Genomic DNA, 14,065 nt, shown 5'->3' on the forward strand with positions numbered 1-14,065 from the left:
AAAGCACAAATCCAAAAACTGGTCCGACCAACCGGCTTTGGCGTGAGGGCGCCCTCAGACAGATATGAGCGCCAGTTTTTGGCTGAGCCAAATAAAAAGAACAGTCCTGAATTCGTCTCTTCCTGCTTTCCTTTTACAACCACTGTGGTTTGAATCAACCCAGTTTAGCCCAGATCCATCAGTGAGTTCTGTACCCAGAGAGGCACACAGAGCCAACGGCTTCATGAAGTCCAGAATATAGAGTACACAACAATCAAGTGTGCAGAGCTTGTATGGATGGGACCAACTGGCCGATAAGAAAACTCCAATATTGACACGCAGCGGCTCACTTCCCGCCTTCCCAGTTTCTCACCAATTACCTTTCCTCCCAGCCTCCCACTCCCTTACATCCCAGCTCTTATTTAAAGGGATGGGGTATTTCTGGGATTGATTTATTTTTTAATACATTAGATGTCACATTCCCAAATGTACGCCAGTCGTCTCGTGTCTCACTTTAGAGCAACTGTTCTGTTTTTAGGTTGCACATGAGCTCAAAGGTTTTTATTTAAATCAGCCAACATCTCTCCCGCTGTTCATGGGTAAACACTGTCTTTAATCACCTTGATCATTAAAACACTCATCACTTTGAAAATGGCAGCAAAGGGCAAAATTTCATATGAATATATAAAATTACATGAAGTAAAACCCTCCCCAGCATCGACAGCCATCAATCAATTGAAGATGTAACTCGCACATTTGAGAAATTACAAATGGAGAAATATATGCCACTAAATTATAGGCTGATATTTTGTGGAAATTTTCATATAAATTATGCAGCAATCTGCATTGAATATGACTTGAATAAATGTCCCATTGTGATAAAGTCACCGGTTTTGCTTAAAAGTTCTCCGCTCCTTGATCGATTCATTTCTTATGCATTACATTTCCCATGTCAAGTATTCATCAAATTGAAACCAATTCTCCGAGCCGCCCAAGCTGTTAGCGGCCCCAAATGGTACCGGTCCAACACCCGTTCGTCAACACTTTTAAAGCCACACAGAAATAATAGCTAACATCAGGGCGAGCGAAGGATCATAAAAGACTATCACCGGGGAGGATTGGAAGCAAATTGAATTTTTTATGATGAATCCTTTCGTGATCAAAAGGGCTTCACAAAACACAACTTTTAAGCAAATGCAACTGTATTGAGTGTTAGCATAAAGGGCCTTAAACATTCTGTTGAACTTGAAGAACAAAATAATAGAAATCACTGTGAAATGTGTCTGTTAGCCAGCAAGCTAAGAGGCTGAAGAGTGACTCAGCTTGCTGAAGTACAAAATGTTCTCTGGATGTAAAAATTGTTAACAAAGCAGTAAAAATAAAAATAAAACAGCAAAAACGAAACAAAGTGAGTGAACTTAGGGCCAATTGGAATTCTCCCACTGACTAATCTGATACCTGACCTCATCTTAATGAGAGACCTCTCCAAGGTTCTCGGACCCAAAACAAACGGAATGAACGTCGCCAACTTTTCATCACTCGGTTGGTAGATCTAAGGAGCTGGAGGAATGGCAATAACTGCCAATCTGGTAATCTAAAAAGTCCTTTTAAACCAACAAAAACTCCAGTAAGAAGCTGATTACAAATGCTGCTTATGAAGGTTTGGACAGCAACATTAGTCCCAACCCAGTAAAATACTTTTGTAATTCTTTAGGAGACGAGGCCAAACTGAAACGCTGGCGTGGGGGTTGATTTCTGGGAGCGCATCAACCCTTTTCTGACCTTAGAGATTCACCACCCGGGGCTTTCTTCATAGGTCAGCTCAAAAGGTCAAACATATCTAGAAAGAACTTGCAGAGGAAAAGTCCTGGATTTGCTTTGGGGTGGACACGGTGCTCGTTTTCAGCACCTCGGGACCCCGAAGACTCACGTCAATTTTACATCTCTGCTTTATTTACCTATATTATATATATACAGTAGTTCATTCACATACATGTAACATGTGCATCTCATCTCTCTCATATATGTACACATTTGCACACACAGCCATCCCATATGTAACCTGGGTTGGAGCTCAGATGTTGGGACAAACTCACCGATAAGGAAATTCCAATATGCGCACGTACGCCAGCGGTTCACCCCCCCATCTCTATCTCTCACCAATTACTTTCCCTCCCATCCTCACCCTCCCACTCCCTGTCTGCAGGTAGAGTGTGATTAATGGAACATTATTTTGCAAGATGGCACATTTCTGGTATTGATTTTTTTTTTAAAATACGCGAGATGTCACTCGGTAGATCGTTGCGTTCTCCGTGGGACGTGCTCACATGCGCGCCCATTACGATCTGAGTGTTGCTGGAACATCGTGTCTCTACCGGCACTGAACACTGTCAGTCAGTTTAAGGCTGCAGAACATCTTTTTTAACTTGGATATGTTGTAAAGGAGAATTCGTTTGTGTAAAATTACTTTGTCATTTGTTTCCATATTCTCGTGACAGGGACCTCATCTTTTAGGAAATACAGTCAATATAAAGTATAATCTTTAAATGTTGTGCTACACAATGTCAACTTCTGCTTTGTTAAAATCTAGACTTTGCTTTCTGCTCCCTCACATGCATGACTTGACAATAGCTGCTCATTTTCTTAAGGCATCTCAATATTTGAGGCATTTTCAGCATCTTCAATATATTTTTCCATAGATGTTGAATATATTTCCACTCCTATGGACTTTGTTTGAGCTATAATAATACTTTTTTTCACCATCACTGCAGAACACAAACCTTCGATAGCAGAAAGGAGTAACGTTTCAACACTTTGGGTGCTGAGTGTCAAAATGACACGTGTTAGCATGGTTGCATAATGTCATTTGCTAACACTGTTGCAGGCTGTGGCAGTAGAACAACTTTCTTTGTTCTTCAACTGTATCCTAGTCCCTAAAAATCAGTCCTTTCTGACCTGTTGGCTATCCAGATGTTCACAGCCATATCTGCTTTTATACGGTATTTTCGCGACACCCCTCAGGCCCGCTTCATGCTTTGAAGACTTTATGCAATATTGGTATTAAAATATCACACAAAACTTGAAGACATTAAAGATGTAGAGAGACAATCAAATATTTTACTGCCCATAAACAGAATTCTTTGTTCCCCAGGAGAAAGGATAAGTTCAGCAGAGAATCCAGACAGAACATAGGCAACATTTTATGAGCAAAATAGGACAAATATAGCAAAAGATACCAATCTGAAGGAGGGGGACTGCGATTGCTGTAAATATTAGACACACATGCTAATGGCAAAAGCCAGTGAGAGCAGGAGCAGAGCTGATCAGATGCTTAAAGGAGATCATAAAGAATACATTGCTGACTTGTTTCAACATAATTAGTTCCAGCAGAGTCAGCTGGTAGAGCTGGTAGATCACAGGTGGTCGTTCAGAGAGATTGTGTGTGTGTGTGTGTGTTCTCCTGTGAGTACATGTAAGCACTTACCCTTCCCTTAAATTCACTGCAGGGGATTTTTAAGAGCAGCCGCGACTGCGCTTACAAAGCTGCCGAAGGTTCATCAAAATCCACCGGGCTCGCGGGATGTGCAAGAACTAACGAAAAGAGTTGACGGCGGAGATCAAACCAGAGAGAGAAAGAGCGAGCCAGCCGGGGCCAGTGATCCACCTCAATCAATGCGAGAGATGAAATGAAGTGTTTCATCACTGGTGAATTAGAGAGAGCGGGAGAAAAAAAGGGAGCAGTGCGACTAGAAAACTCGGCCCAGTCCTGATGGATCGGTACAGGAGCGATTCTGCATACTGGGCTGCATCATGCTGCAGCACCCTGTGTGGGTGTGGGTGTTGTCACAGTCAAGGAGGGCAAAGGGTGAACTATTTGTTGGTCCATATGGATCTGCAGGGCTTCTTCTCTGTCTGCTGAGGGAAAGTAAACATGTCTGAGGTCCCATGTCTGAGGTCCTAGCTGACACCGTCTGGCAAGTCTCCGCCTCAGGGGAGAGGCAGGCCTGCGAGAAACTGTTAACGTTTGTCTTGTTCTCATAAACATCCAAGAATGCTCCACTGTTGTGTGAATAGAGAGATGTTGATAAAGCTCAAACACCCCAGTCTGGTCCCGCTTCAGGTTTCTTCCCGATATACGGGGGTTGGTCGTTGCCACTGTTGCTTGCTCCGGGCTGAGGATTTCTAAAGCATCGAGAGTCAATTTTGATGCTGTATAAATAAATCTGGATTAAATTTAATTCCATGTAAAGACTGTGTTTGTTTCAATGAAGTGCGTTCAGAAGCAGATGCAGCGAGCTTGCTGACAGCTAGCTTTATTTGCATTTAACGTGTCAAGAACTGGAAATAATGGACTCAGAAGATAACAAAAGGTTAAAGCAATCAATCTGTAGGTGCTATATGGAAAATTGTGTAATTGATGGAAATTTCTGTTGAGTTAATAATGAGCCCGAGGCAGGGATCAGCTCAAATAGCCCCATCAACTTTTCCACACAACAAACAAGACATGAGGGCTAATGAAAACAGTCTGCTCCCAGAGGGGAGCGGAGGAGCGGCGGCTTTAAATACACGAGGAGAGGCACGAGGACAATTGGACACAGGTGAGGCACATGAGGGTGATTAGTGTTCAAGCAGACAGAGGCAGGGACGACAGGACAGAACACATAACTGAAACAACCAAGCTAGACAGATGCTAACATAACCTAACTTGGATAATCCACCTTAACTCAGGCGTATTTTGCAGTGAAATACTGTCATCGCAAATTCAACAGCCATTCTTCGGAGAACATGCACACAATTCTTGCTATAGTGCGTCACAACACAGCATGTGGGACATGTGGGGAGTGTGATGAAACGCAGCAAACATCCCTTCCACAGCTGACACACAGAGTTGGACGTGTCCACAGAGTATACGGCGGCGTCCCAATCCTGACCCGCGCACCTCAGATTGCAGATCGACGGCCATACGCTATCATGCTAAATATCCTTATTCATGTTAAAGAAAGAAACACGCAAAGCAGCCTGTCTCTAGTGGTTTTTGTTTGTTTAAAGGAACCTTTGAAAATCCTGCTCTTGTGAAACTTCAACCAGCTTTTTCATAAGACAGCAGGTTGATCTCCCAGCTGGCAGCGTCCTGCAGCGCTCAAAAGCGACTGATACATGTGTTCTTTTGCTCTGTAGTGTGGTACCTTTAATACTTCAGACCACCCAGCACAGCCTTTAATGAGGCCTAAAATATGCTTATCATTATCCAAATTGCTCCATCATTCATACTCAATGGGCAATTTGTTCAAATGTGCATTTGAAATGGAGTGCAGGTAATTTGCCTCCAATTTTCCTTGAAAATGTTTAACCCTTGGTGCCAATCTAATTAGCGCTGACTTCAGCAAGTGTCAGTTTTGTCAGCCCATTCTTATGACCACATTATGATACACTTTAGTCGTAGAGTTAGTCCAACGCTTTTGTGTTACACTGTATATAAGCTCCATTGAGAACCAGGCTGTGCAGCACAGTTTGGGTCTGCACTTTGTGCAGGAACACAGCCTCCATTTTCATTGTTTGTGAACTGAAATCTGCTTCAGTGCCTTATTCTTATCCAATCAACTCAGAATGTGCCTGTCAATCAAAATACACCTTTTAACCCCTATATGAATGTCTGCTCCATCCTTATCAACTGCCAGCTTTAACAATGGAAACTATTTTGATGAACTTTTGGTTTTAAATACAGTAACATGTACAAACACAGGAGGGTTGGGTGACCTTTTTGAAAAGATAGCTAGACATTTTTATGGCTGTTTTACTTTCAGAATTGTAATAACAGCTTGTAGTAATCCTTTAGAGGAGGTGTATCCAAATCCTTGAGCCCAAAGTTGAGCCAGGTTTTCTGTCCTACCAGGCAAGAAACGCTTCCTCCGAGGAACATGGGATATCAGGTGAAACAGGTCGCTAAAATCCCGGCTCATCTGTTTCCCTTAAGGACTTTGGGTACCAACGCTTTATCATCACGACATGCAATGTTGATACCAGACGGTGTTTTAATGTTTAACGGTGCAGTTTGGCTAGGCTAATGATTCCTTCACTGGTTGTCAGACTGCCCAAACTATTTTTATTCTCTCCTAAGATTGGTACATTACAATTTTCTGTTGATGCAGGGCCAAGCAACAGATGGTCTGAGGGTTTCCTGTGGGGTCTTCGGTTTATCTACGATGTTCCTCAGCACTGATGTAATTGGGAATGGAACGAAAGGGTGCGAATCAGAATTGCATTAGCTGGATTCATCAAATCAGCAAAGGCTAATGAGATCGCATGACAGCGTGCTTTTATTATGTAGGGGTCAGCTAGGATGTTAGGATGTATCCCTCGCTGCCATCAGTGCTGGTAAACTAGTAAAAGGGTAACAGGAGCTTATGCAATACTGTCCCCAGCTACCTCCTCCGGGGGAGCATTCAGGGCCTCTAAAGCTAGATCACTAGGGTTGGGCGCGCCTTGGCCCTCCTCACAGCTCGACACGACCAAAAACACCTCCTAAGGAAGAAGTCTGGCTGGCGTCCTGACCAGACACTGGCCCACCTCCGTTTGCTCCTCTCAACATGGAGGTGAAGGTGCCATAACTCCGGCTGTGTGTGAACACATTCCAAGACTCCATCCCAAATGACCAGTGTTATCCTCAGTATCCTGGAGAGAATACCTGTAAACCTTATTTACACCAGAAAATCCCATTACTCATTCCAATGCCAGTCGGAGAGGCAGACTCCAGGCTCACAAAGAGAATTTCAAAGGCATTCAGCACGGCTTCAGAGATTCTCTTTGAGGCTGCCGCTCAGCTAAAAATTAAATACATCAATTTGGAGGGGTGGATATGAAAGATTCCCTAAATGAATGAAGAGTTCCTGAAGAACATCATCTGTGGTGCTGTAAATATGCTTTCAAAACACAGTCTTGAGCTAAAACCTGTAATTTCAGTTACTGTATAATCACAGCGCTGGTCAGATGGATGGATGGATGGAGAATTCTAGATATTCTATAATGAACTGTTACGCATCCAATGTTATGTTGCCACCATAATAAGGAAGAATTATTCAACGTGTTAAAAACAGGGGTCATACGGTGCCACGGGGTAGATTTTTCCCCGTAGCCGCTGACAGCAGGATGGTGTTAATCATGTTAAAATGACAGTATTGCGTTCTAAAATTCCCAACAGCTGTTGGTATTCAGATTCAGATGAGTTAGACTGACAAAACATTACATAATGCCTAAACTATTTAACATTTGACCATAGAAATGCGGATAAATGCGGACAGTATCCACCCGCACTGCTCATGTGTGTCTGCAGGTCTCCCCAGGGTTTCTCTGCCCCTGTGAGGACCTCGATGGGGATCCAGATTGGATATTTTTTCTACGTTTGGGCGACTGTCAACCAACCCCCACCTGAGGCTACTCTCATGTCTTGCGGCTGCTCTCACCATTCACGTTTTCTCCCTTTCGTTCTTTCTTCTCCTCCTTGCTTAATTCCCAATTACAATTCTGTTCACTGAGCTGGTATTTGAAGTAATGAGAGCAATATAAAGTGAGACGATGAGGCTGAATTCGCTCTGTAATGGCTCCGTCTGTGTATATGACCATGTAAGTGTGTGCCTGACTAAAAGGGAGTACTGTTTTTATGTGTGCATGTCAGATTTTTCCACACTTGTCGGCAGGATTTTAATTAAATTTCATGTGTCCTCTGCAGAATCTCAGCGTTGTGATCTCTGCCGCCATGTCCAAATCTATACATTCTTTCAGAAGTGGGCGGATGAACACGACGGCAGAGTAGGCTTGAGGTGGTATTAATAGCCTGAAAAGCGTGGATGAAAATACCGATATGAGCACACGGTACGCACACGTGAAAACAAAAGCATCCACCGCCCAGCAGAGAGAATGAATATTGTGACTCACCACAAGCAATAAAAGCAAACGCTTCACGATCTGGCAGGATTTTGGTATCTACTCAAGTGAGCTGAGCTACCTTTAAAATGATAAAGGTAGCGAGGCCATTACTCATGACAGCTCTCTAGCTTCTTTGTCCGTCCTGCCTGAGAAGGACACCAAGATGGATGCCGCTTGTTCTTGTTTTTCACCCTCAAGTTGTGAATACAAATAAAGACGGCCCTGTCAACATGTGGCGTTAACGCTCAGTACCTCCACCACCTTTAAATAATCCATTGTCATCCGCTGGGGAGCTTATTGGCTCCAGACCTTTGCAAATTAATTTGTACGTGACAGTCAATTATGAGGCTTGTTGTTGTATTGCCGCGTGGGCGTGTGGTGGATGAGGATATTTCTTGGCAGTTTTTCATTACTAGGCTTCTTATGCTAACACTTAGCATCAAGCATCATGCTGCCCCAGTAAGGGATCATTTCATCGCAATGCCTTCGACAGCTGACTCGTTCTTTCACAGCAGCGACAAACAAGAGTATCATGAATTCACAAAGAAGCACCAACGTTAAATTAACGGCACGTTTAAGCGGAATTTCAGACACGGTTTCCTCTGTCATTATTGTTCCACCACCCTTGAAGCCATATTTGGATTCTGCTACTATACGGTACTGGTGTCAAATTTGAAAATTTGAGCCAATTTAACTGACCTTTTCAGAGCAGCTGGCCTCTTTCGCTGTAACAATCGGGTCTGATGGCCGCAGTGCAACCGTAGCTGTGATGTGTGCGACTGCGCCTGGTGGGAAATTGAGGGTCAGGAAAAAACATCTCTCACAGGTGTCATTCGGCCGGACGCCTTAGTGAACCGGGCAGGTAGGGGGCAGCAGGGGCCTCCTTCATGCGAGATACACTTGAAAACATATGACGAGACGATCGTTAAGTGTAACCAATCATGAAATACATGTCAAGCTTGAGTTATCGTGACTATAAATACAAATAAAACTCTTGGATTCTCCAGCCTGCTGTCAGAAGTTTTGAGTGCATCCAGTCTCGGTTGAAGATGTGACTTATAGTGCGCGTTTATAGTATTTTAGCAACGGAGGATTCTGGAACGCAAACATTATTATCAGCCACATATACAGAATATATACAGTAGGCGATGATATGAAAAGAGAGTAAATATGTGTGTGTGGGTGTTGAGATGGTTATCACTCCGGGCCATGAAGCCCTGGGCCGTTTATTTAAAGAGCCTCTATAAATGCTGAAGCAGTGATAATGGCTGTGGGGCTGAGGGGTGACATCTTGACAAACACGGCTTATTATAGGAATGGTTTTATCGGTGTGTTTATTGCATCGTCCTGGTTTCGGATCGTGCGAGCGTGCGCACGTGTGAGTGCGTGTGTGTGTGGGTGACGTTCAGGAAGGTCTGAGGAAGAAGTGAAAATGTATGTGCTGGAGTGTGACAGTCGATTGCGTGTTTGTGTTTGCGTCTGCTGCCACCACGTTGCTGCTGCCGAGGAGGACGGAAGACAATAACGACTAAATGGGCCCCGTTTATTCTGTGATGCGGGACGGCTGAGCGGGAGGAGATGGAGAGACTAATCCGGTTGCAAATAACAACATAAAAAAGCGGGGAGGGACAGGGGAATGGAGGTGGAGGACTAAGAGGAGGTGGCTTAATAACCTTTATACATCTTGTTATTCTTTCTTCCTTTTCCACTGGAGGGGACTTCCATATATTCTCCCTGTGGACCATGGAAACCTCCTGTTGTTTTCACATCTCTGGAGAATTGGTGTTATGACTGTTATGGTACCCCCCCCCACACCCGAATGGTGCTGGACACAGTCAGTCGTAGCCACTGTTGACAGATGGCTTCCATTGGACTCAATAATCTGCTGACAGCTCCGTTGTCCTTTTCACCGGTCAGCCGTGTTCGTCCACTCACCTTCCCTCTGTCAGCAGCCTCGGGGTCGAGAGTGCTGTACGGAATCCACATTTCAAAAAGAACACTGCTGCGGCCTGCACTAGATATGTGGGACTTATCTGCCAAGAGGCATCAGGTAAAGGTCAGAGGTCAATGGACTGCCATGACCTGCAGTTTCTTTTAGCGGAAGCCTCACCGCTAATTTTCACTGTGGGGCATCAGCAAGGGCTTTGGCATGGAGCTAATCCACAGCCGGTCGAGACAATGTGTGGAATTTCCACCGATGGCTCTCGTGGGGATGGTGCCAGAATTGGATCAGTGAGAATACGCCGGTAATTTTCCAGGGATGCCACGTGGGTGTTGCAGCAAATCGGAATAAAAACAACACCTGTTGTTTTTTAACATACGAATGAAAAACATCTATACATGAGGAAGTTGTTGAGGCAGACGCCGGTCTGCTCACTGAAGAATGGACGTAAATATCTGCCAAATCTCTGTTCCCACATACTCCTCAGCCCAAATGCTGCCATGGTGCATTTATGGTGACCATGGCATTATGGCGTAAATCCCCGGAGGCTGTCAGCTAGCCAGTGGAGATCATTGCGATTATCCACGGACGGGAACGCTGCAGTCAAATAAAAGTCCATCTATGACTTTTATTACCTTTAGTTACGAGTTACAAGTTACAAGAAATGGGGAAGCATCAAGGAGGAAAGGACAAGTTTCTGCCTTCCTGTTGTAATGAATCCTCCGATGGCCGAACGTCTCTCTTTCTATTCAATTTTAAAAGACCTTGGCTGAGCTGCAGGTTCCCTCAGGAGCCGCTCAGCACCAGACACCTTACTCGGACATCAAACCGATGAGGACCGGCACCAGAACAGGCTGATGGAAGTGAACAGGTGGCCTAAACGTATGCAGCAATACGTTATTAAGACAATCCTGCTGTGAAGGGCAACTCTGACCACACAACAAGCTCAACCTTGAGGAAGAGAAGATGCAGGTGCATCAAATTGTTCTGCTGTTTTCCTTTTTTTTTGCTAACAATAAGAGAGTTCTTAAGTGGGTCACTGAATAATCAGACATTTGGAATTTCATAAAAAAGTACAAGGTGATAGGCAGCTTCAATTTTGCATTGGGGTATTTTGTAATGTTTGCTCTTTAAATAGACTTTAAAGAAAAAACAAATACTATTAGATCTGTCTGTTGGCACAAAATATTGTGGCACAACCAATGAGGCCAGAAGACATAGGAAATGTGATGTGATTTTTTTGGAACTGGGAGACCGACATGTGGTGTAAGAGAGCGAGTTCTCTTGAACAGACGGAAAAACACACATCAAAGCGATAAAAACCAGGTTAACTCCATCTCATGCTCCCAAGGGCTGAACTGTTTCATACTCTTTTAGCCAGACTTGGAGACGTGGAGGGAAACAAACACGAAGAAATGACACGCTTTCCAAATATATGAAAGCCTTCACTTGTAGTTTTAGCTTAGCTGAACCTTGAATTCTACATCTTGCTTCCATTTCACGCATGGCCTCAGCTATTCTGCCCTTTTGGGTACTGTTTGATTCTTTTAGTTAGCGAGAAAGGATCATTGATGTTCATTTGCCTGAGCATTAATTATTTGCTTGGGTAAAATTAAGATCCAGCTATTGTGATTTCCAGTAATTACTGACTAGAGAAAAGAGCTAAATATGAATATACAGCCAATGATGCCGGCTAATGCTAACATTGTCATTGAAATCCTGAATTATGGGTTGTTTTTCCAATGATTATGATGAATTTTCAGACCCAGAGAGGTAAAATGGTTGTAGCTAATAATTGCTAGCTTGGATAATGTGATGGTTGTTGAATGTGAGTAAGGCATATATTGGGACATGCTCACAATTAAAGACTAGAGTTTTTAAAAAGCTGACCTATCCCAGGTAATTCTGGATAATCAACCCTTATGCAAGGGTCCTTCATGCTGAATTCTGATTAATGTGCAGTGTTTGGATGGTACAACAACTCAATGTCACTCTGTCGTACACAGAGTGACATTAAGTGATGCATATTGATATTTTCAGTTGCTTTGGCATCTTTATACCTCCTCATTTGACTGTCAGTCCTGTTTGTGACAGCTTGTTATTTTTCTGCAGTTATCTAATTACCATAACTAACAATTATGACATCATGGGGGTAATTACTCGACAGATTGAAGGACAGACAGACACAGACACAAACAGGGACTTTAATTAACGTGTAATTGCCTATAGCTCATTAAAACACTCCCATTTCTGCCACAAATAAGTGTGTGTGTGTGTGTGTGTGTGTGTGTGGACCACAGTTTTCTGAAGAGTACACGCTCCGAGTGTTGATATTAGTTGTGCCAAGTCCCTGGAAAGCTGTTGCAGAATAAAAGTATCATCAATTAACTTTTTTTCCTCTTTAGAATTGTTAAATAACAAAGCACGTTGGTACACACAATCTGAATCTATACGCAGCAATTATTGCATAGTAAGCTTAAGGTAATTTGTGTGGTATAAGTTTTATGTTACTTATTTAGGAACAAAGAGCTCAACAGTCGCAAATATAAATGTGTGTGGTCCTTCATTCAGTCACACCTTCAGCGGGCAGATTAGGATCATAATTTGTGTACTTAAAGTTATCCACAGTTTATTTTAGTGCTCATCTTTAAAATCCTCCATTTGCTTTGACAAGAGTAAACGACCCAAACTTATTGCTCACTGACGTGCATCGTGTGGAGGCCTTGCCAGTGCACGCAGGGGCGCTCAGCTAATGGTCTCTTAAGCTTAATGACCTTAGCCAAGCCAAATTAAATGTTTGCAAAGCTCTCATTTATCAGTCGAGTTAAATCTGTTAGGGTTTGTACTGTTAGGGTTTGGCTCAATTCTTCCGATAAACAGGTGCTGTTGTTCGACCCACCAATTCCGTTGAATAATGGATCAAGAATTTTCGGTAGAGGGAGAGCTCTTCAAAAGGTGAGAGACCTTTAAGAGTAGTCTAGTCAGTATGTACGATTAGTGAAAGTGGATTAGTGAAATTGTGACTCTACCCCCAACCCCTCCACCCCGGGTTAAATAAAGGGTCGTGTTTGCTGTACTCATTACCTTGGGGGGGCAGCACTTTCCAAGATCTTAATCATCGTGTAATTGATATATTATTGGAAAATATGCTGGCACACTTAATGTCATAGATGGGTCAACAGAGCCATTTGTAAGCCCTCAAACCAACCAGCTGATATACAAACAAAGAAAACTTCACATTTACTAGTCATCTGACGTGATATTTGATGCCTCAGTTCTCCCAGCCACAAGGCCGGTGGATCTAGCAAAAGTACTGATAAATAAACCTCAATCATTTGTACAATCTGTAGAGAAAAAATATGTTATTACTTTGGCTTTTGAGTAAATATGCCAGACTGTTCCTGAACTGGAGCTGGCAAAAAAAATACAAAGAGAAATCGTGAAATGTACAACACCGACTGACTGAGAGTCATAATTAAAACCCCCTTTGAAGGTTATCCTTTGAAGGGTCCGTTTCACAACACCCAACCGGGCACGCCTCAGACATCGCTGCGGCACCGATGCTGATCTCAGACCTGGCGGTCAACGTATGAGAAGTGTTTTTGGAGGGTCTCTTTGTGAAACAAAATTAGCCACTTTGGTTCCTCACAGGATGGTCGCTGACTTACGGTCTTTCATCTTCACTTTGAAGTGTTCAGGGGGTTGGACGGGTAATTCTCCGATTGCTAGTCCTCTGAGAATCGAATGGTGGCTTTGTAATTCTGCCTCAGCACTTTAATCCTGAAATTAATTAGCCAAAAGTGTAAGTTAGTCTGGAGCCAATGCTAATTTGATGGGTTATTATGGTTGTTTTCCTCCTCAAAGAATGGGGAGAGAGAGATCGGGGGGAAGATCATTTAGAAATGTGGGAAAGTGTGAGTAGGGGAAGAGAAAAGCATGAAAATTACAGGCTGTGATGCAAAGAAGGCACTTTGACACGATCAAAGAATTGTCAAGAGCTTTAAAAGACATTGCACTCCCATCCCTTCCTTCTGGGAGGCCAAGGGAAAGCAGCCTAAAGACAGTCCTGTCTACCTGAAGAGCTCAGAAGATGTTATACAGAGAAACAGAGTGGTCCTTCTTCTGCTACTTATACTACCTTTGCCCCTAAGGAGTCACCAGCCTGGACTCTAAAGCAACAGGAAGCTTTTAGCAAGGAGGCTCCACAAATAAAAGACACAA

Source organism: Takifugu rubripes, chromosome 17 (genome assembly GCF_901000725.2).
Source record: "Takifugu rubripes chromosome 17, fTakRub1.2, whole genome shotgun sequence".
Lineage (NCBI taxonomy): Eukaryota > Metazoa > Chordata > Actinopteri > Tetraodontiformes > Tetraodontidae > Takifugu > Takifugu rubripes.